This window comes from Pseudoliparis swirei, chromosome 12 (genome assembly GCF_029220125.1).
Source record: "Pseudoliparis swirei isolate HS2019 ecotype Mariana Trench chromosome 12, NWPU_hadal_v1, whole genome shotgun sequence".
Classification (NCBI taxonomy): Eukaryota; Metazoa; Chordata; class Actinopteri; order Perciformes; family Liparidae; genus Pseudoliparis; species Pseudoliparis swirei.
This window is the reverse complement of record NC_079399.1, coordinates 677220-700024: the sequence shown is the minus strand read 5'-3', so window position 1 is coordinate 700024 and position 22805 is coordinate 677220. Positions and strand designations below refer to the sequence as shown.

At 59.0% G+C, this 22805-nt stretch overlaps 1 protein-coding gene across 2 annotated transcripts in view; it reads right to left on the bottom strand.

Moving 5' to 3' along the window:
* mthfd1a (methylenetetrahydrofolate dehydrogenase (NADP+ dependent) 1a, methenyltetrahydrofolate cyclohydrolase, formyltetrahydrofolate synthetase) overlaps nucleotides 1-22805 on the bottom strand; it is a 126488-nt gene that overhangs the window by 8513 nt on the left and 95170 nt on the right. The gene's annotated exons all lie outside the window — the stretch shown is intronic.

Here is a 22805-nt window from a genome sequence, read left to right as displayed (position 1 = left end):
ACGTGAGGAGACGAGGAGGAGACGTTAGGAGACGAGGAGGAGACGAGGAGGAGACGTGAGGAGACAAGGAGGAGACAAGAGGAGGAGGAGACAAGGAGGAGAGACAGGAGGAGACGAGGAGGAGACAGGAGAGGAGAGACAGGAGGAGACAAGAGACGAGAGGAGACGAGACAAGGAGGAGACGTGAGGAGACAAGGAGGAGACAAGGAGGAGACGTGAGGAGACGAGGAGGAGGAGACAGGAGGGAGAGGAGGAGACGGAGGAGACAACAGGACGGAGACAAGAGGAGACAAGGAGACATTTATGAGGAGTGAGGAGACAAGGAGGAGACGGAGATTGTGAGACAACGGCGGGAGAGGAGACAGGCCGGAGGAGGAGAGATGAGGAGGAGACGGAGGAGACGAGGAGGAGACAAGGAGGAGACATGAGGACGAGGAGAGGAGACATGGAGACAGGAGGAGGAGACGACGAGGAGACGGGAGGAGACGGAGAGACGTGAGGAGCGACGAGGAGACGGAGGAGACAAGGAGAGACGAGGAGAAGGAGGAGACTTGAGGAGGAGGAGAACGGGAGGAGACGGAGGAGACGAGGAGGAGACAAGGAGACGGGAGGAGACGAGGAGTGATGAGGAGACGTGGATACCTTTGGATTTGGAGGAGACAGGAGAGACGAGGAGACGGAGGATATCGCGACAAGGAGAGGAGACGAGGAGGAGACGGAGGAGACAGGCGAGGACGCAGGAGACGGAGGAGACGAAGAGGTAAACATCTATGAGGAGACAAGGAGGAGACGTGAGGAGACGAGGAGGAGACGTGAGGAGGAGACGTGAGGAGAGATGAGGAGGAGACGAGGAGGAGACGTGAGGAGAGGAGGAGGAGACAGGAGGAGACATAGGAGGAGACGAGGAGGACGGAGGAGACGGAGAGGAGGAGACAGGAGGAGGAGGAGAGGACGGGAGGAGACGGAGGAGGAGACGAGGAGGAGACGGAGGAGAAGGAGGAGGACGGAGGAGACGTGGAGGACATGAGGAGGAGACAGAGGAGACATAAGGAGGAGGAGACGAGGAGGAGAGGAGACGAGGAGGAGACGTGAGGAGACGTGAGGAGACAAGGAGGAGACGAGGAGGAGACGTGAGGAGACGAGGAGGAGATGTGAGGAGACATGAGGAGACGAGGAGGAGACGAGGAGGAGACAGGAGGAGACGGAGACGGAGGAGACCAGGTAAAAAAAAAGATGAGACGAGGACGTTAGAGATCAGAGACCTGAGGACCTGGAGGAGGAGAGAGGAGGAGACTGAGGAGACTCAGGAGGAGGACGTGAGGAGACGAGGAGAGGAGGAGACTAGGAGGAGACGGAGGAGACGAGAGGAGGAGAGAGGAGAGAGGAGACCTGAGGAGATGGAGGCACAGGAGGAGACTGAGGAGAGACGGGAGGAGACAGAGGACGAGGAGGAGAGGTGACGAGGAGGAGACGTGAGGAGACAAGGAGGAGACGTGAGGAGACAAGGAGGAGACGTGAGGAGACAAGGAGGAGACAAGGAGGAGACGTGAGGAGACAAGGAGGAGACGTGAGGAGACGTGAGGAGACGAGGAGGAGACGAGGAGGAGACGAGGAGGGTGAGAGACGGAGGAGACAAGGAGGAGGAGAGCAGGTGAGGAGACGAGAGGAGACGAGGAGGAGACGAGGAGGACGGAGGAGACGAGATGAGAGACATGAGGAGACCATGAGACGAGAGAGAGGGAGGAGACGAGGAGGAGACTGAGGAGGAGACAACGGAGGAGACCTGTAGGAGGAGGCAGGAGGATCTGAGGAGACCTAGAGTGAGGACAAGACAAAAAGAGGAGACCAGGAGGAGACGGAGGAGACGAGGAGGAGATGGGAGGGACAGATACGAAGGAGATTCACAGGAGGAGACTCCAGGAGGAGTATTCTGAGGAGACGAGGAGAGGTGAGGAGACGAGGAGGAGAGGGCGGTATTGGAGACTAGGAGGAGACGAGAGGAGACGAGAGAGGAGGAGACGGAGGAGACGAGAGGAGACGAGGAGGAGACGGAGGAGACTCCACGTGGAGGAGGAGGAGACGAGAGACACGAGGAGGAGACGTGAGGAGACAAGGAGGAGACGTGAGGAGACGAGGAGGAGACGAGGAGGAGACGAGGAGGAGACAAGGAGGAGACGTGAGGAGACGAGGAGGAGATGTGAGGAGACAAGGAGGAGACGAGGAGGAGACGAGGAGAGGAGACGAGACGAGGAGACGAGGAGGAGACGTGAGGAGTGACATGGAGGAGACGATTTAGGAGGACGGAGGAGACGAGGAGGAGGAGATTTAGGGAGGAGACGGAGACAGAGACAGAGAGACGAGGTGGACGGAGGACAGTGAGGAGACGAGGAGACAAGGAGGTGACATCTATGATGAGAGGACGTGAGGAGACGAGACGGAGGAGATGAGGAGACATGAGGAGACGAGGAGGAGACGTGGAGGAGACCCAGGAGGAGACGAGGAACGGAGGAGACCCAGGAGGAGACAAGGAGGAGACAAGGAGGACGAGGGAGGAGACGGAGGAGACAAGGAGGAGAGGAGGAGACGTGAGAGACGCACGGAGGAGACGGAGGAGTGAGATGGAGGAGACGCGAGGGAGACAAGGAGGAGACGAGGAGACCCAGGAGACAGGAGACAAGATAGGAGACGGAGGAGACCCAGAGGAGACGACAACGAGGAGACAAGGAGACAAGCGAACGGAGGACGAGGATGAGACGATGATGACCCAGATGGATTGGCGAGGACGGAGGAGACCTGAGGAGGAGACGAGGAGACGGAGAGACAAGGAGGAGACGAGGAGGAGAATTATGATACGGGCTGAGGAGACTTATATGGCACCTGAGGGAGACGAGGAGGACATTTAAGGAGGAGATGAGGACGAGGAGACGTGAGGAGACGAGGAGGAGACAAGGAGGAGACGAGGAGGAGACGAGGAGGAGACAGGAGGAGGCAAGGAGGGCGGAGGAGACGAGGAGGATGAGACTCAGGAGGAGACCTGAGGAGAACGAGGAGGAGACGAGGAAGGTGATATAGGGAGGAGGAGACGGAGGAGGAGTGGACAACGGAGAGAGCACGAGGAGGGGAGACAAGGAGGAGACGGAGGAGGAGGAGACGGAGGAGGAGACGGGCATGAGGAGACGTGAGGATGGGAGGAGACGTGAGAGACCTGGAGGAGACCCAGGATATACGGGCGGAGAGACAATTTAGAGTGGAGACGAGGAGGAGACAAGCAAGGAGAGGAGACAATAGAGGAGAGACGAGGAGGAGACCAGGAGGAGACGAGGAGGAGCACGAGCGGGAGGAGACAAGGAGGAGACGGAGGAGAGAATGGAGGATATATTAGGAGAGAGGAGACAAGGAGGAGACGGAGGAGACGAGGAGGAGACGGAGCATTACCCAGGAGACGGAGGAGACAAGAAGAGGAGGAGACGGAGGGAGACGAGGAGGAGACGAGGAGGGAGATGAGGAGACGAGGACGTGACGAGGAGACAAGGAGGAGACGAGGAGGACGGAGGAGACAAGGAGGAGACGAGAGGAGACATTTTAGGAGGAAGACTCCAGGAGGAGACGTTTATACGAAGGAGGAGACCAGGAGGAGACAGGATATAATAAGAGGAGGAGACGAGGAGGAGACGGAGGAGACGAGGAGGATGACGGAGGAGATGGAGGAGACGAGGAGGAGATCAAGGAGACGGAGGAGCGATTACATAATAAGGAGGAGACGAGGACAATTATATTATCTGAGGACATCAAAGGAGGAGACCTGGAGGAGCACGAGGCGAGCACGAAAGACCTGAGACCTGAGGACAAGGAGACACGTGAGTGGCGATCTGAGGAGACCATGATGAGACGCAGAGGAGGACGGAGGAGATTGAGGAGGAGACGGAGGATGAGGAGACGCAGGAGGACATCAGGAGGTCATTATGAGGAGGAGGAGACCTGAGGAGACGAGGACAGACGGAGGAGACGGAGGAGACCCAGAGGACAAGGAGGAGATCGAGGGAGGACGACGTGAGGAGATGAGGAGGAGACGAGGAGGAGATGAGGAGGAGACGAGGAGGAGACGAGGAGGAGACGGAGGAGGACGAAGAAGGAGAATGAGGAGACACGCAGGAGGAGACGGATATATCAAGGAGGAGACGGAGGAGATGAGGAGGAGGAAGTGAGGAGACAAGGAGGAAATGAGGAGACGAGAGGACGGAGGAGACTTGAGGAGACGAGGAGGAGACGTGGAGGAGACGAGGAGGAGACAAGGAGCATCGGGCGAGGAGACGAGGAGGAGACCAGGAGGACACTGACGAGGAGACCTTTGAGGAGGAGGAGACCAGAGACGGAAGACGAGGAGCACGGAGAGACAAGGAGGAGACGTGAGGAGAATGGAGGAGGAGACGCGGAGGAGACGCGATGGACGGAGGAGACGAGAGGAGACGGAGGAGCACGTATGAGGAGGAGACGGAGATCGAGACCAGGAGGAGACGAGGAGGAGACAAGGAGACGAGAGGCACAAGGAGGAGATGTGAGGAGACGAGAGGAGAAGGAGGAGACCAGGAGGAGACGAGGAGACAAGGGAGACGAGAGGAGACGGAGGAGACTCAGGAGGAGACGAGGAGGAGACGGAGGAGACCAGGAGGACGGAGGAGACGAGGAGGAGATGGAGGAGACGGAGGAGGAGGAGACTTGAGGAGGAGACGGAGGAGACATCCAGGAGGAGACGAGGAGGAGAATGGAGGAGACAATAGGAGATGGAGGAGACAAGGAGGACGGAGGAGACGGAGGAGACGAGGAGACGGAGGAGACGAGGAGCAGACTATGATGACGGGCGGCGAGACCCGGAGACGGAGCACGGATGAGACAAGGAGGAGACAAGGAGGAGATGGAGGAGACGGAGGAGACGAGGAGGACCCAGAGACCCAGGACATCACCCGCGAGGAGACGTATGAGTGAGACCAGGAGGACATCATGATGAGACGGAGCATCTATGAGGAGACGAGGAGGAGACGGGCGAGGAATGAGGAGACGGAGACGGAGGAGACATCGGCTGAGATATCACGATATACGGAGAGACGAGGAGGAGGAAGCACGGGCTGAGGAGACGAGGAGGAGACGTGAGGAGACGAGGAGCAGACGTGAGGAGACGTGAGGAGACGAGGAGGAGGAGACGGATGACAGAGAGTAGGGCGAGGAGACCATAAGGAGGAGGAGGGAGGAGACGAGGAGGAGACGAGGAGGAGACGAGGAGGAGACAAGGAGGACGATGGAGGAGACGAGGAGGAGACAAGGAGGAGACAGGGAGGAGACGTGAGGAGACGAGAGGACTTGGAGATGGGGAGGAGACGAGGAGGAGACGGAGGAGAATGAGGAATGGAGGAGACAAGCGAGGAGACAAGAAGGAGACGTTAGGAGACGGAGGAGACAAGAGAGAGCATAAGGAGGAGACGAGAGAGGAGACATGAGACGGAGGAGACAGGACATCTAGGAGATGCAAGGAGCACGAGGAGGAGACGAGGAGGAGACACGCGCGGCGATGAGATCTGAGGATAGAGACGGAGGAGACAAGGAGGAGACCCGAGGACCAGGACGGATATTATATATCGCGAGGACGCAGGAGGAGACGAGGACACTCCAGGAGGAGACGGAGGAGCACAAGGAGGACGGAGGAGCACGGGAGGAGGACGAGGAGGAGACGGAGGAGACAAGGAGGAGACGAGGAAGACTTTGGAGGAGATACGAGGAGGAGCACGAGAGGAGACTTGAGGAGACGAGGAGACGGAGAGACGAGGAAGGAGACGCGGAGGAGACAAGGAGGAGGACAGGAGGAGAGCATTGCTGAGGAGATGGAGGAGTACCAGGAGGAGACGGAGGAGACAAGGAGGAGACGTGAGGAGACAAGGAGACAGGAGGAGACGAGGAGACGCAGGAGGAGACGAGGAGGAGACGGAGGAGACGGAGGAGGAGACGTGAGGAGACAAATAGGGAGGAGATGCGAGGAATGGAGACGGAGGAGACAAGGGAGGAGATGGAGGAGACGAGGAGGAGACGTGAGGAGATGAGGAGACGAGGTGAGGAGACGAGGATATAGGTGGAGAGAGACTTGAGGAGACTCCAGGAGGAGACGAGGAGCACCCAGGAGTGGAGACGTGGAGGAGACACCCAGTGAGGAGATCGTGCCGACCTGAGACAAGTGAGGAGACCTGGAGGAGACGGAGGAGACATGGAGGAGACGCGGAGGAGACCAGGAGGACGAGGAGGAGACCGAGGAGGAGACGAGGAGGAGATGAGGAGGACAAGGAGGAGACATAAGGACATTGCACGAGGAGACGGGCGGAGGAGACGTGAGGAGACGAGGAGGAGACGAGGAGGAGACGGAAGGAGACGAGGAGGACCTGAGGAGACGTGGCGGAGGAGACGAGGAGGAGACGAGGAGGACGGAGGAGACCCAGGAGGAGACGAGGAGGAGACGTGAGGAGAGACAAGGAGGAGACGAGGAGGAGACAAGGAGGAGACAAGGAGGAGACGTGAGGAGACGAGGAGGAGACATGAGGAGACAAGGAGGAGACGAGAGGAGACCGAGGAGGGAGACGAGAGACCCAGGAGGAGACGGAGGAGACAAGGAGGAGGACACCTGGAGGAGACGAGGAGGAGACGTGGAGGAGGACGGAGGAGACGAGATATTAAGGAGAGACAAGGAGGACAGGAGGAGACGTGGAAGAGACGAGGAGGAGACGTGGAGGAGACAAGGAGACGGAGGAGACGGAGGAGACGGAGGAGCATACAAGTGACGGAGGAGACGAGGAGACGAGAGGAGACGAGGAGACGAGAGGAGACAAGGAGGAGACGAGGAGGAGACAAGAGGAGACGGAGGAGAACGGAGGAGACGGAGAGACGAGATAGGAGACGAGGAGGAGACAAGGAGGACACGATGAGGAGGAGACAAGATGAGGAGATGTGAGGAGACAAGGAGTGATGAGGAGACGAGGATGAGCATCAACTATATATCGAGGAGGAGACCCGAGGAGACAAGGAGACAGGATATATTGCTGGCGGAGAGGAGACCAGCGGAGGAGACAATGAGGAGACGTGAGGAGACAAGGAGGAGATGAGGAGACGAAGGAGACAAAAGAGGAGACGTGAGGAGACAAGGAGAGATAAGGAGGATGGGTGAGCCCGAGGAGGAGACGAGGAGGAGACAGGAGAGGTGAGGAGACGAGGGAGGAGACAGAGGAGGAGACGAGGAGGAGACGGAGTGAGACAAGGAGAGACGAGGAGGAGACGTGAGGAGACGAGGAGGAGAATGTGAGGAAGACGGAGAGAGACGAGGGACAGGAGCAGACAAGGAGGAGACAGAGGAGACGATGAGGAGACAACAGGATGGAGGAGATGAGAAGGAGACAACGAGGAGACAATGAGGAGAGGAGGAGACGAGGAGACAAGGAGGACAGAGTTAGTACAAGGAGACAGGAGATGGGCGAGAGACAAGGAGGAGACAAGGACGGTAGGAGACAAGGAGGAGACGGAGGAGATGAGGAGGAGACAAAGGAGACCCGGAGTAGACGCATGATGAGACGCGGATGACATCCAGGAGGAATCGGCTGAGTGAGACAAGCGAGACGGAGGAGACGAGCATCTGGAGACCCGGAGGAGACATCCAGGATGAGACGAGGAGTGAGCACGCTGAGTTAATCTGGCAGAGGAGACCTGGAGGATATCGCGAGGAGACCCAGTGATTGCGACATATCGGCGGAGGAGATGCGGAGATGAGAGGCAGGAGTGAACGTGAGGACCCGGGCGATATCTGATGGACATCACGCGATGCAGCATTGGTGATGCAGACGCTGAGGAGACCAGGAGAGACGTGAGGACATCAAATATGAGACGAGGAGTGACGCCAGCACGAGACATGCTAGCCGACATGAGGATGACCCGGAGCATACTCAGCCGAGGAGACGGGCGAGGAGACGGAGACGAGGAGGAGACGAGAGACGGAGGAGGAGACGAGGAGGAGACGGAGGAGACGAAGAGGCGAAGACGAGGAGACGGAGACGAGGAGGAGGAGGAGACGGAGGGAGACGGAGGAGACGAGGAGGAGACGAGGAGGAGACGAGGAGACGTGAGGAGACAAGAAGGAGACAATGAGGAGACAAGGAGGAGACGAGGAGGAGACGAGGAGGAGGACGGGGAGGATGAGTAGGATGGAGGAGACGAGGAGATGAGGAGAAGGAGGAGACAAGGAGGAGACGGAGGAGACGTGGAGGAGGAGGAGACAGGAGGAGAGAGGAGGAGGAGGAGACAAGGAGGAGACGTGAGGAGACGAGGAGGAGACGTGAGGAGACGAGGAGGAGACGAGGAGGAGACGTGAGGAGACAAGGAGGAGACGAGGAGGAGACAAGGAGGAGACGTGAGGAGACAAGGAGGAGACAAGGAGGAGACGTGAGGAGACGAGGAGAGACGAGGAGGAGACGGAGGAGGACGGAGGAGACAAGGAGGAGACAAGATGAGACAAGGAGGAGACGTGAGACACGTCGGAGGAGATGTAAGGAGACCTGAGGAGACGAGGAGACAGAGGAGACCTGAGGAGGAGACGTGAGGAGATGAGGAGGAGAGGTGAGGAGACGTGAGGAGACATGAGGAGACGAGGAGGAGACGTGAGGAGACGTGAGGAGGAGACGTGAGGAGACGAGGAGGAGGAGGAGACAAGGAGGAGACGAGGAGGAGACGTGAGGAGACGAGGAGGAGACGTGAGGAGACATGAGGAGACGAGAGACGTGAGGAGACGAGGAGGAGACGTGAGGAGACAAGGAGGAGACGAGGAGGAGACGTGAGGAGACAAGGAGGAGACGTGAGGAGACAAGGAGGAGACAAGGAGGAGACGAGGAGGAGACGTGAGGAGACGAGGAGGAGACGTGAGGAGACGTGAGGAGACGAGGAGGAGACGTGAGGAGACGAGGAGGAGACGTGAGGAGACGAGGAGGAGACGAGGAGGAGACGTGAGGAGACAAGGAGGAGACGTGAGGAGACAGGAGACGTGAGGAGACGAGGAGGAGACGAGGAGGAGACAAGGAGGAGACGTGAGGAGACGAGGAGACGTGAGGAGACGTGAGGAGACGAGGAGGAGACGTGAGGAGACAAGGAGGAGACGTGAGGAGACGAGGAGGAGACGTGAGGAGACAAGGAGGAGACGAGGAGGAGACGAGGAGGAGAAGGAGGAGACGGAGGAGACGAGGAGGAGGAGACGGAGGAGACAAGGAGGAGACGAGGAGGACGAGGAGGAGACGTGAGGAGACGAGGATGAGACGAGGAGGACGGAGGAGCATCTGAGGAGACAAGGAGGAGACGAGGAGGAGACGGAGGAGATGAGGAGACGCAGGAGGAGATTACGAGGAGACGAGGAGGAGACGAGGAGGACGGAGGAGAGAGGAGACGATGGAGGAGACGAGACGAGGAGGAGACGAGGAGGAGACGGAGGAGACAAGGAGGAGACGGAGGAGACGTGAGGAGACACGAGGGGACGAGGAGGAGTCACGAGGAGACGAGGAGGAGACAAGGAGGAGACATGGAGGAGACAAGGAGGAGCAAGGAGACGGAGGAGACGTGAGGAGACAAAGAGGAGACGTGAGGAGACAAGGAGGAGACGAGGAGGAGACGTGAGGAGACGTGAGGAGACAAGGAGGAGACGAGGAGGAGACATGAGGAGACGAGGAGGAGACGAGGAGGAGACGTGAGGAGACGAGGAGGAGACATGAGGAGACATGAGGAGACGAGGAGGAGACGAGGAGGAGACGGAGGAGATGAGGAGAGAGGAGGAGACGAAGACGTGAGGAGACGTGAGGAGACGAGGAGGAGACAAGGAGGAGACGAGGAGGAGACGTGAGGAGACAGGAGGAGACAAGGAGGAGACGAGGAGGAGACGGGGGGAGACGGGGAGGAGACGGGAGGAGACGAGGAGACGAGAAGGAGACGGAGGAGACGGAGGAGACGAGGAGGAGATGAGGAGACGTGAGAGACGGAGGAGACAAGGAGGAGACGTGAGGAGACAAGGAGGAGACAAGGAGGAGATGAGGAGGAGAAGTGAGGAGACAAGGAGGAGACAGGAGGAGACGAGGAGGAGACGGGAGGAGACGGAGGACGAGGAGGAGACAAGGAGGAGACGAGGAGGAGACGTGAGGAGACGAGGAGCAGACGTGGAGGAGACGAGGAGACTGAGGAGGAGACGGAGGAGACGGAGGAGACGGAGGAGACAAGAGAGGAGAGGAATGGAGGAGACGTGAGGAGACGAGGAGAGGAGGAGACGGAGGAGGGAGACGGAGGAGACAAGGAGGAGGAGGAGACATGGAGGAGACGTGAGGAGACAAGGAGGAGACGTGAGGAGACAAGGAGGAGACGTGAGGAGACGTGAGGAGACGTGAGGAGACAAGGAGGAGACAAGGAGGAGACGTGAGGAGACAAGGAGGACGGAGGAGACGAGGAGACAAGGAGGAGACGAGGAGACAAGAGAAGGAGACGTGAGGAGACGAGGAGGAGACGAGGAGGAGACGTGAGGAGACAAGGAGGAGACGAGGAGACGGAGGAGACGAGGAGGAGAGGAGGAGACGAGGAGGACAGGAGGAGACAAGGAGGACGAGGAGGAGACGAGAGGAGACGAGGAGGAGACGTGGAGGAGACGGAGGAGACGAGAGGAGACGGAGGAGGAGACGGAGACGAGAGAGGAGACGAGGAGGAGACAAGGAGGAGACGTGAGGAGACGAGGAGGAGACGAGGAGGAGACGTGAGGAGACGAGGAGCAGACGTGAGGAGACAAGGAGGAGACGAGGAGGAGACGAGGAGGAGACGTGAGGAGACGAGGAGGAGACGTGAGGAGACATGAGGAGACGAGGAGGAGACGAGGAGGAGACGTGAGGAGACGAGGAGGAGAGGTGAGGAGACGTGAGGAGACGAGGAGGAGATGAGGAGGAGACGAGGAGGAGACGAGGAGGAGACGTGAGGAGACGTGAGGAGACGAGGAGGAGACAAGAGGAGACGAGGAGGAGACAAGGAGGAGACAAGGAGGAGACGTGAGGAGACGAGGAGGAGACGAGGAGGAGACAAGGAGGAGACAAGGAGGAGACGTGAGGAGACGAGGAGGAGACGTGAGGAGACGTGAGGAGACGAGGAGGAGACGAGGAGGAGACGTGAGGAGACGAGGAGGAGACGTGAGGAGACGAGGAGGAGACGTGAGGAGACGAGGAGGAGACGAGGAGGAGACGAGGAGGAGACGTGAGGAGACAAGGAGGAGACAGGAGGAGACAAGGAGGAGATGTGAGGAGACGAGGAGGAGACAACGAGGAGACAAGGAGGAGACGTGAGGAGACAAGGAGGAGACAGGAGGAGACGTGAGGAGACGTGAGGAGACAAGGAGGAGACGTGAGGAGATGAGGAGGTGAGGAGACGTGAGGAGACAAGGAGGAGACGAGGAGACGAGGAGGACACGTGAGGAGACAAGGAGGAGACGAGGAGGAGACAAGGAGGAGACGAGGAGACAAGGAGGAGACGGAGGAGACGAGGAGACGAGGAGGAGACAGAGACGAGGAGGAGATGACGAGGAGACGGAGGAGACGGAGGAGACGAGGAGGAGACGGAGAGAAGGAGGAGACGAGGAGAAGGAGGAGACGAGGAGGATGGAGGAGACGAGGAGGAGACGGAGGAGACGAGGAGGAGACGGAGGAGACGACAGGAGGAGACAAGGAGGAGACGTTAGGAGACGAGGAGGACACGTGAGGAGACAAGGAGGAGACGAGGAGGAGACAAGGAGGAGACGTGAGGAGACGAGGAGGAGACGTGAGGAGACAAGGAGGAGACGGAGGAGACAAGATAGGAGGAGATGGAGGAGATGAGGAGGAGAGGAGACAAGGAGGAGACGGAGGAGACAAGGAGGAGACAGGAGAGAGGGAGAGACGAGGAGACGAGGAGGAGACGGACACGAGGAGACGAGGAGGAGACAAGGAGGAGACGTGAGGAGACAAGGAGGAGACAAGGAGGAGACGAGGAGGAGACGTGAGGAGACAAGGAGGAGACAATGAGGAGACAAGGAGGTGGAGGAGACGGAGGACGAGGAGGAGACGGAGGAGACGAGGAGGACGAGAGATGAGGAGGAGACGGAGGAGACAAGGAGGGAGACGAGGAGGAGACAAGGAGGAGACGAGGAGGAGACGAGGGAGACGAGGAGACAAGGAGGAGAATGGAGGAGACAAGGAGGAGACAAGGAGGAGGAGACGAGGAGACGTGAGGAGACAACGAGGAGACGTGAGGAGACAAGAAGGAGACAAGAAGGAGACAATGAGGAGACAAAGAGGAGACGTGAGGAGACAAGGAGGAGACGAGGAGGAGACGAGGAGGAGACGTGAGGAGACGAGGAGGAGACGAGGAGGAGACGTGAGGAGACGAGGAGGAGACGTGAGGAGACAAGGAGGAGACGAGCGAGGAGACGGAGGAGACGTGAGGAGACGAGGAGGAGACGAGGAGGAGACGTGAGGAGACGAGGAGGAGAGAGGACGGAGGAGACTGAGGAGGAGGAGACGGAGGAGACAAGGAGACGTGAGGAGATGAGAGGAGGAGACGGAGGAGACAAGGAGGAGACGGAGAGGACGAGGAGGGAGACGGAGGAGACAAGGAGGAGACGAGGAGGAGAGACGGAGGAGACAGGAGACAAGGAGGAGACGTGAGGAGACGGGAGGAGACGAGAGAAGGGAGACAAGGAGGACGAGGAGGAGACGGAGGAGACGAGGAGGATGGAGGAGACAAGAGGAGACGAGGAGGAGAATGGAGGACACAGGAGGAGACGAGGAGACGGAGGAGACCCAGGAGGACGAGGAGGAGACGTGGAGGAGACTGAGGAGGAGACGTGGAGGAGACAAGGAGGAGATGGAGGAGACAAGGAGAGACGGAGAGACGGAGGAGACGAGGAGGAGACGAGGAGGAGACGGAGGAGACGGAGAGACGAGGAGACGAGGAGGACGGAGGACGAGGAGACAGGAGGAGATTGTGAGGAGACAAGGAGGAGACGGAGGAGACGGAGGAGACGAGAGGAGGAGACGTGGAGGATAAGGAGGAGACAGGAGGAGACGAGAGGAGACGGAGATATCAAGGAGGACGAGGAGGAGACGAGGAGGAGACGAGGGGGAGACGAGGAGGAGACGAGGGGGAGACGAGGAGGAGACGAGGAGGAGACGAGGAGACGAGGAGGAGACGAGGGGGAGACGAGGGAGTGAGAAGGAGACAAGGAGGAGACGGAGGAGATGAGGAGGAGACAAGGAGGAGACAAGGAGGACGAGGAGACGAGGAGGAGACGGAGGAGACGAGGAGGAGACGGAGGAGATGGGAGACGGAGAGACGAGGAGACGGAGGAGACAAGGAGGAGACGAGGAGACGGAGGGACGGAGGAGACAAGGAGGAGACGGAGGAGACGTGGAGGAGACGAGAGACGAGGAGGACAAGGAGGAGACGAGGAGACAGGAGGAGATGGAGAGAGGAGGAGACGAGGAGGAGACAAGGAGACGAGGAGGAGACAAGGAGACGAGGAGACGGAGGAGACAAGGAGGACACAATGAGGAGACGGAGGAGGAGATGGAGAGACAAGGGAGGAGACGGCGAGGAGATTACGATGAGACCAGGAGACAAGGAGGAGACATGGGAGGAGACGAGGAGGAGACGAGGGAGACGGAGGAGAGAGAGACGGAGGAGACGGAGGAGACAGGAGGACAAGGAGGAGACCAGGAGGAGACGGAGGAGACCCAGGCACGAGAGACGAGGAGGGACATAGGAGACGGAGAGACGAGGCGGAGGAGACAAGGAGGAGACGAGGAGGAGACGAGGAGGAGACGAGGAGGACATGGAGGAGACGAGGAGGACGGGAGGAGACGAGGAGGAGACAAGGACGGAGGAGACAAGGAGGAGACAAGGAGGAGACGGAGAGACATGAGGAGACGGAGAGGAGACGAGGAGGAGACGAGGAGGAGACGTGAGGAGACGAGGAGGAGACGAGGAGGAGACGTGAGGAGACGTGAGGAGACATGAGGAGACGAGGAGGAGACGAGGAGGAGATGAGGAGGAGATGAGGAGGAGACGAGGAGGAGACGTGAGGAGACGAGGAGGAGACGAGGAGGAGACGAGGAGGAGACGTGAGGAGACGTGAGGAGACAAGGAGGAGACGTTAGGAGACGAGGAGGACACGTGAGGAGACAAGGAGGAGACGAGGAGGAGACAAGGAGGAGACGGAGGAGACCTGGAGGAGACGAGGAGGAGACGGAGGAGACGGAGGAGACGAGGAGGAGACAAGGAGGTGAGATGGAGGAGACGAGAGGAGGAGACGGAGGAGACGGAGGAGATTTGAGGAGACGAGGAGGAGACGGAGGAGACAAGGAGGAGACGAGGAGACGTGGAGGAGACAAGGAGGAGAGGTGAGGAGACAAGGAGGAGACGTGAGGAGACGAGGAGGAGACGTGAGGAGACGAGGAGGAGACGTGAGGAGACAAGGAGGAGACGAGGAGGAGACGTGAGGAGACGAGGAGACGGAGGAGACGAGGAGGAGACGGAGGAGATGAGGAGACGAGGAGGACGGAGGACATGGAGGAGACGAGGAGGAGACAAGGAGGAGACGGAGGAGACGAGGAGGAGACGTGAGGAGACAAGGAGGAGACGAGGAGACAAGGAGGAGAGGAGACAGGAGAGGAGGAGGGAGACAAGGAGGAGACGAGGAGGAGAGGGGAGACAGGAGACGACGAGGAGACAAGAGGATACGAGGAGACGGAGGAGACGAGGAGGGAGACGGAGGAGACGAGGAGGAGACGAGGAGGACATGGAGGAGACGAGGAGGATATGGAGGAGACGGAGGAGACAAGGAGGATGAGGAGACGAGGAGGAGACGAGGAGGATGAGGAGGAGACGAGGAGGAGACAAGGAGGAGACGTGAGGAGACGAGGAGGAGACGGAGGGACAAGGAGGAGACGGAGGAGACAAGCAGAGACGGAGGAGACAAGAGGAGACAAGGAGGAGACGAGGAGGAGACAAGGAGGAGACGTGAGGAGACGAGGAGGAGACGTGAGGAGACGTGAGGAGACGAGGAGGAGACGAGGAGGAGACAAGGAGGAGACGAGGAGGAGACGTGAGGAGACAAGGAGGAGACAGGAGGAGACAAGGAGGAGACAAGGAGGAGACAAGGAGGAGACGTGAGGAGACAAGGAGAGATGAGGACGGAGACGAGACGCCGATGGAGACGCTGAGACGACGGAGACGGAGAGACGAGGAGGAGACGGAGGAGACGGGAGGAGACGAGGAGGATGAGGAGACGGAGGAGACTGAGGACAGACGTGAGGAGACGGAGGAGACGAGGGAGGAGACAAGGAGGATCCAGGAGGAGACGAGGAGGAGACGTGGAGAGACAAGGAGGAGACGAGGATAGGCTTGAGGAGACGAGGAGGAGAATGAGGAGGACGTGAGGAGACGTGAGGAGACCAGGAGGAGATGAGGAGACGTGGAGAGATGAGGAGACAAGACGAGACAAGGAGGAGACAAGGAGGAGACGGAGGAGACGAGGAGGAGACGGTGTGTGGAGGAGACAAGGAGGAGACGGAGGAGACAGGAGGAGACGAGAGGAGAGATGGAGGATGAGGAGACGAGGAGGACGGAGGAGACGGAGGAGACGAGGAGACGGAGGAGACGGGCGAGCTCCAGGAGGACGTGAGGAGACTCCAGGAGGAGACGTGGAGGACATACGGAGGACGAGGAGGAGACGAGGAGGAGACGAGGAGGAGATGTGAGGAGACGCGGAGACAAGGAGGAGACGAGGAGGAGACAAGGAGGAGACGTGAGGAGACAAGGAGGAGACGAGGAGGAGACGTGAGGAGACAAGGAGGAGACGAGGAGGAGACGTGAGGAGACAAGGAGGAGGATGGAGGAGACGGAGGAGACGTGAGGACAAGGAGACGAGGAGGAGACGGAGGAGACGGGAGGAGGAGACGTGAGGAGACGAGGAGGAGACAAGGAGGAGACATGAGGAGACAAGGAGGAGACGAGGAGGAGACGTGAGGAGACGAGGAGGAGACGTGAGGAGACAAGGAGGAGACGTGAGGAGACGAGGAGGAGACAAGGAGGAGACAAGGAGGAGACGAGGAGGAGACGTGAGGAGACGAGGAGGAGACAAGGAGGAGACATGAGGAGACGAGGAGGAGACGTGAGGAGACGTGAGGAGACGAGGAGGAGACGAGGAGGAGACAAGGAGGAGACGAGGAGGAGACGTGAGGAGACGACATTGGGAGACAGGAGGAGACAAGGAGGAGGAGACGAGGAGGAGACAAGGAGGAGACAAGGAGGAGACGTGAGGAGACGAGGAGGAGACGTGAGGAGACAAGGAGGAGACGAGGAGGAGACGTGAGACTCCAGGACAAACGAGGAGACGCGGAGGAGACAAGGAGGAGACAAGGAGGAGACTGAGAGGAGACGTGAGGAGCACGGGCGATACAAGGAGAGACGGAGGAGACGGAGGAGACTTCCAGGAGGAGGGAGACGGAGGAGACAAGGAGGACTCAGGAGACCCAGGACAATGGAGGAGACAAGGAGGAGACAAGGAGGAGATGTAAGGAGACGAGGAGGAGACGAGGAGGAGACAAGGAGGAGACGAGGAGACTTGAGGAGACGAGAAGGAGACGGAGGAGACGAGGAGACGAGGAGGACAAGGAGGAGACGAGGAGGAGACGGAGGAGACGAGGAGGAGACGGAGGAGATGAGGAGGACGTGAGGACAAGGAGGAGACGGAGGACATGAGGAGACGAGGAGGAGACGAGGAGACAAGGAGGAGACGAGGAGACTGAGACTGCACTGAGACACACGACACACGCAGAGAGGAGGAGACGGAGGAGACAAGGAGGAGACGTGAGGAGACGGAGGACAAGGAGGAGACCAGGAGGAGACGGAGGAGATGAGGAGGAGACAAGGAGGAGATGAGGGAGAGGAGGAGACGGAGGAGACGGAGGAGACTTGAGAGACGAGGAGGAGACCATGAGGAGACCTGGAGGAGACCTGAGGAGGAGGATGTGGAGGAGAGGAGGAGAAGGAGGAGACGAGGAGGAGCACGGAGGCGAGGCGACGAGGAGGAGACGTGAGGAGACATGAGGAGACGAGGAGGAGACTCCAGGAGAAGGAGGAGACGAAGACAAATGAGGAGACAAGGAGGAGACGTGAGGAGACGGGAGGAGACGAGGAGGAGACAAGGAGACGAGGAGACGAGGAGACGAGGAGACGAGGAGGAGAAGGAGGAGACGGAGGAGACGAGGAGGAGACGAGGAGGGAGAAGGAGAGACGAGGAGACGAGGAGGAGACGGAGACGAGGGAGGAGACGAGGAGGAGATGGAGGAGACGGAGGAGACATGAGGAGACGGAGGGCATTACGAGGAGGAGACGGAGGAGACAAGGAGGAGACAAGGAGGGAGGATGGAGGAGACGAGGAGACGAGACAAGGAGACTTGGTGGAGGAGACAAGGAGGATGGAGGAGACAAGACGAGGGGAGGACAATGGAGGAGACGAGGAGACAAGGAGGAGACGAGGAGACCAGGAGCAGACAAGGAGGAGACCCAGATATGGAGGAGACGAGAGGAGACGGAGGAGACCCAGTGGAGGAGACGAGATGAGACGGAGGACGCGAGGAGACGAGGAGGAGACACGCAGAGACCCAGGAGGGTCACCTAAGTGATATCGGGGCGGAGGAGACGTGGAGGAGACAAGGAGGAGACGGAGGAGACGGAGACCTGAGGAGACGAGAGGAGGACCTGAGGATATCGAGCACGGGAGACAAGGAGGAGACGGCGAGGAGACCCATGATATACGCTGAGGAGACAAGGAGGAGACCCAGGAGGAGACGAGGAGGAGCACAGGAGGAGACGGAGGAGACAAGGAGGAGACCATGAGACGGAGGAGACATGAGGAGACCTGAGGAGGAGACGTGAGGAGACATCGAGGAGGTATATAGACGGTTTATGAGGAGCACATGGAGGAGACGAGGAGGAGATCAATATATATTTATGAGGAGCACTATATACCTGGGCGAGGAGGAGTATATTTAAGGAGGAGACATCGGAGGAGACAAGGAGGAGACGGAGGAGGAGACGGAGGAGAAGGAGACATGAGGAGATGAGGAGGAGACTGAGGAGTGAGACAAGGAGGAGAAAGAGGACGAGGAGGATGAAGAGACACGCTGAGACGGAGGAGACAAGGAGGAGACCAGAGGAGACGACGGAGGAGACGTGAGGAGGACGGAGGAGACGAGGAGGAGACGAGGAGGAGACTTATGAGGGAGACGTGAGGAGCGACGGAGGGAGACGAGGAGGAGACGCTAGGAGGACGAGATATACATATATACAGGAGGAGACAAGGAGGAGACGGAGGATGAAGGATGACTGAGGAGGAGACGAGGAGGAGACGAGGAGACAAGGAGGAGACGTGAGGAGACTCCAGGAGGAGACAGGAGGAGAGAGACGAGGAGACGAGGAGGAGACGGAGGAGGAGCAAATGAGGAGACGGAGGAGGACGAGGAGGACGTATGAGGAGACAAGGAGGAGACGAGAGGACAAGGAGGAGACGTGGAGGAGACGCAGGAGGAGACCCCAGGAGAACGCGAAGCAAGGAGGACGATGCATATTGCTGAGGAGACTTATGGAGTGAGGAGACGGAGGAGACGTGAGGAGACTCCAGGAGGAGACAGAGACGGAGGAGACAAGAGGAGACGAGGAGGAGACGGAGGAGACGAGAGGAGACGTGAGGAGACGAGGAGGAGATACAAGTGAGGAGACGAGGAGACAACCACACGGAGACGCGGAGGAGATTGTAAGAGAGGAGACAGGACAAGGAGGAGACAGGAGGAGACCAGGAGGAGACAAGGAGGAGACGAGGAGGAGACGAGACGGAGGATGCTATTGAGACAAGCGAGGAGGACAATGAGGAGACAAGGAGGCGAGACGGAGGAGACAAGGAGGAGATGCTAGCTTATCAGGAGACAAGGAATGGAGACCTGAGGAGGAGACGGAAGGGAGACCCAGGAGGAGACTAGGATGAGGACAAGGAGGAGACTCAGGAGGAGACCCAGGAGGAGACCTAGGAGGAGACCTGTGAGGAGACTACGGAGGAGACGGAGACCCAGGAGGAGATGAGACCGAGGACAGAGACGTGAGGAGACAATGAGACGGAGGAGACGGAGGATCAGGAGGAGACAAGGAGGAGACGAGGAGGAGACGGAGGAGACCTGAGGGTATGGAGGAGACGGAGGAGGACCAGGAGGAGACGAGGAGGAGACGGAGGACGTGAGGAGGACCTAGGAGATTTGAGACGGAGGAGACAATGAGGCAAGGAGGAGACGGAGGAGACAAGGAGGAGACGGAGGAGGACAGGAGGAGGACGAGGAGGAGACGGAGCGAGGACGGACGAGGAGGAGACGGAGGAGACGGAGGAGGAGACGAGGAGGAGACCCAGGAGGAGACTTGAGGAGGAGATGGAGGAGACCCAGGAGGAGACGAGGAGGAGACCTGAGGAGACGGAGGAGACGAGGAGCAGAGGAGGAGACGATGAGGAGACCCAGGAGGAGACAAGGGAGGAGAGACGGAGGATAAGAGAGGAGACAAGAGGAGTACGATAAGGAGGAGACGGAGAGGAGACCAGTGCGAGGAGACGGAGGACGAGGAGACAAGGAGGAGACAATATGAACTACGAGGAGACGAGGAGACGAGGAGGAGACGTGAGGAGACGAGGAGGAGACGAGGAGGAGACGTGAGGAGACGAGGAGGAGATGTGAGGACTGAGGATGGCACGTGATAGAGACGAGGAGGAGACGGGAGGAGACGAGGACGGAGGGAGATGAGACATGAGGAGACAATGGAGGAGCATCAAGGAGGAGACCAGGAGGAGACCAGGAGGAGACCCAGGAGAGAGGCCAAGGAGGAGATCATTAAGGAGGAGCACTGAGGAGGAGACAGGAGGAGACAAGGAGGAGACCTGGAGGAGATCTGAGGAGGAGATCACCCAGGAGCACAAGGAGGACGAAGGAGCAGACGGAGGAGACGAAGGAGGAGACGTGGAGGAGACAAGGAGGATATGACGAGATGAGGAGACGTGGAGACCAGCGAGACAGAGGAGGAGACGGAGGACATGAGAGGAGACGTAAGAAGGACAAAGGAGGAGAGGTGGAGGAGATATACAAGGAGGAGGATTTGAGAGAGACGAGGAGACGAGACGCGGAGGAGACGCAGGAGGAGACAAGGAGGACAAGGAGGAGACAGGAGGAGACGAGGAGGAGACAAGGAGACGAAAGACTAGGAGGAGACAAGTGAGGAGACGAGGAGGAGACGTGAGGGAGACGAGGAGGAGACATGGAGGAGACGGAGGAGATTAAGGAGGACGACGGAGGAGACAAGGAGGAGACGAGGAGGAGACAAGGAGGAGACGAGGAGGAGAACGGAGGAGACGGGAGGAGGACTATGAGGAGACGAGGAGGAGACCTGAGGAGCATGCTAGACGGAGACAAGGAGGGAGACAAAGGAGACGAGTAGGAGACAAGGGCGGAGACGGAGGAGATGGAGAGACATTGTAAGGAGGAGACAAGAGGAGGAGACAAGGAGGAGACGATGGAGGACGGAGGAGACGAGGAGACAATGAGACAAGGAGAGAGGACGGAGGAGATCAAGACAAGGAGGAGACTATATGAGGAGACACGTGAGGAGACCTAGGAGGAGACGGAGGAGACAAGGAGGAGACGGAGACGAGGAGGAGACGGAGGAGACAAGGGAGAGCACGTCTTATGATGACACTCCTGATATACGGGCGATGGCACAGGATACGGGCGGAGGAGGATGGAGGAGACCGAGGAGGAGACGGATATCATACGATGGACGGGGCGAGGAGACGGAGGAGACAAGGGAGGAGACAGGAGACGCAGTGAGACTCCAGGAGGAGACCTGATATAATTATGGAGGACTATGGAGACCTAGGAGAGACGAGAGAGGAGACGGAGGAGACGGAGGAGACAAGGAGGAGACAATGATATACGAAGGAGGAGACGGAGGGAGGACAAGGAGGAGATGCAGGAGATGAGGAGGAATGGAGAGACAAGGAGGAGACGTGAGGAGGACGAGGAGGAGACGTGAGGAGAGGAGGACGCATTTAGGAGGAGACAAGGAGGAGACGGAGCAGACGGAGAGACAAGGAGGAGACAAGGAGGAGACGGAGGAGACGAGAGGAGACTTGAGGAGGAGGAGGGAGACGAGAGGACAGGAGGAGATGGAGACGAGGGAGACAAGGAGGACGAGGAGAGAGGGAGGAGACGAGGAGGACGGACTGGAGGGAGACAAGGAGGAGACAAGAGGAGGCAGGATATATCAAGGAGGAGACGAGGAGACGGGTGAGGATGGAGAGACAAGGAGACAAGGAGAGGATGGAGGAGAGCGAAGAGGAGGAGATGAGGAGGAGACCCAGGAGGAGACGAGGAGGAGACAAGGAGGAGACAAGGAGGAGACCCGGAGGAGACGGAGGAGATGGAACGGGCGATAGACGGAGGAGACGATACGGGCTGACACGAGCACGCTGAGGAGACGAGGAGACCAGAGAGGAGACGCAGACCTGAGGAGAAGGATATCCAGCGAGGAGACGAGGATAATGGGAGACGGAGGAGACTGAGGCACCCAGGAGACGGAGGAGACAAGGAGGAGACCCAGAGGAGACCCAGTGAGGAGACAAGGGAGGAGACGAGGAGGATATTGGCCAGAGGAGACCTGAGGAGGAGACGAGGAGACGAGGACGAGGAGGGACGAGGAGACGGAGGGAGCATGAGCGAGGAGACAAGGAGGAGACCTGAGGAGTGGAGACGTGAGGAGGATGTTGAGGAGACGTGGAGGAGACAAGGAGGAGACAAGGAGGACAAGGAGGAGCATTGGGCAACGAGGAGGACGGAGGAGACGGAAGGAGACGCAGGAGGAGACGAGGAGGAGACGAGAGAGACTGCAGGAGACATGGAGGAGACGAGGAGGAGATGAGAGACGGAGAGACTAGGAGGACGACCTGGAGGAGCACGTGGGCGAGGAGACAATATATCTGGAGGAGACGATGAGGAGACGAGGACTAGGAGAGGAGATTAAGGAGAGACCTATACGACGGAGGAGACCTGGTGACATAATTTGCGAGACACGAGGAGAGATGAGGAGGAGACCTGGAGAGCACGAGGATATACGACGTGATGACACGCCGAGGATCGTGAGGAGACCCAGAGGAGACGAGGAGGACGTGAGACATCGGGAGATGAGGAGGAATGAGGAGGAGACATCCGGTGAGAGAGACGCGGCGAGGAGACGAGAGGAGACCCAGAGGATGACAAACTATGGAGACCTGGATATCGGGCTAGGCCACGCCAGTATATCAAACGAGGACAAAAGAGGAGACGGAGGACCCATGACGGAGACCATAGGACCTGACATTTAAGGACATGTAAGCGAGGAGACGTGATGGGAGCACGTATGATGGAGACCCAGGAGGAGACGAAGAGGAGACGAGAGTGAGACGGAGGAGGAGGAGACCCAGGAGACTTGAGAGAGATGAGACGGAGGAATTATACCTGAGACTCTGAGGAGACAAGGAGGAGACGAGGAGGACCAAGGAGGGAGACGGAGGAGACCTGAGAGAAGACATGAGGAGACGACACGCGAGGAGACCTAGGAGGAGACGGAGGAGACCCAGGCCAGGAGACACGGAGGAGACGTATGAG